The sequence below is a fragment of the Gastrolobium bilobum genome, unplaced genomic scaffold (genome assembly GCF_033153095.1).
Source record: "Gastrolobium bilobum isolate Gb01-03AN ecotype WA unplaced genomic scaffold, APGP_CSIRO_Gbil_v1 utg494, whole genome shotgun sequence".
NCBI classification, from domain to species: domain Eukaryota; kingdom Viridiplantae; phylum Streptophyta; class Magnoliopsida; order Fabales; family Fabaceae; genus Gastrolobium; species Gastrolobium bilobum.
Window position 1 is genome coordinate 76,297 of NW_026898552.1, and position 1,485 is coordinate 77,781.

Consider the following 1,485-nt stretch of genomic DNA (forward strand, 5'->3'; position numbering starts at 1 on the left):
AGGTATAGTGGGCTGAATTCTTTGTTGGGGAAGAAGGAGCCATTTCCTTGGTTGTGGGAGCTCCAAGGAGTCATCTTTTGTGCAAAGAACCAACCTTTGGTGTTCCATTTTCGTGCACCTTGAAGTCAACATCTTGGGACTGACTTGAGAGCTCCAAGAGCACCATTCCTTGCTGTTTTGAGCCTTGGGTAAGTTGTACAACCTTTGATCATGAGTTTTAATGAGTAAAAGTGGAGTCTTGGTATGTTTAATGAGTTAAACAAGTAACCAACCAGTATATAAACCTAAATGGACTTAAAGATGCATGTTTTAACGTTTAAAAGTGTTAAAAATGGAACCTTGGAAATGATATCTCGCGAAATGCAGAATCTGCATTCTGTCGCGAAATATCCGGATATGATATCCAGATAGTGATATCCGAATATGGGGTCTTGTGATATTCGGATATACATATCCGGATATGATATCTGGATATTGTTATCCGGATATTGCCCCGACAAATATCCGGATATTCTGAGTTTTCGAGAACAGTAACGGTACTGTTCATACAGAACTGAGTTATGGGTTTGTGAACCCTAGATTATGGAAGTTGAACTTCTGTAATAATTGAGTTAAGTCAGAATTAAGGGATTAAGGGCTTGTGGCTTTGTGAGAAGCCTTAAGACTTGGAAAGTAAAGGAAAGACGTTGTCTTTATGTCATATGCTTGTATGTTTGAATATTGATATGATTGCTGGTCCAAAACAGATTGTGATTCTGCTGTGTGTGGACCTTGAGCTTGTGTGGACTCTTGGCTTGGATAGCTAGCTTGCAAGGTAAGCTTTTGTGTCTTCGGTTTAGCCATTGTGTGGTTCCACCATACCCCATGGGGGAATGGTTTATATGCATGATGTGTTTACATGCTTTGATAATTGAAAATGTTGTTGAGCTTTATGTGCAATTAATTATAATATGCATGTGTTGTTCCACTTAGACGGTTAGCCTGAGTATGTGGCGTCATACAAGACGGTGACACTGTGGGTGGGTGCAAGTGGCGTCTTGCACTAGTGTGGGTAATAGACGTATTCCTGCATTTCTCTGGCCTGTAGATTAGTTATAACACACATAACATGATTATCTGCTGCATTGCACTATTTTGGAACTTATACTGTTGAACTATTTTTGGAACTTATATTGCACATGTAAGTGAGCTTGGGGTAGAAGATCTTTGAGGACCCTTTGTCTTACTGAGATTTCTGTTCAGAGATCTCACCCCACGTTTGGGGCGCTTATTTCAGGTTTAGGTAACACAGGGGTTGAGACTTCTAGCGGCAGGAGGCCAGAGCTTAGTTGATTGATGTTTATCTGCTTATGCTGACTGTGCTTGGATGCTGGTTTATGTCTGTTGATATCATGCTTATAGCTTCATTGATGTTATTGTTGAGACTCTGTTGATTATGTTGCTATTTGGTGAGCGTGAGGATTGTGCATGCCACATTGACTTGAC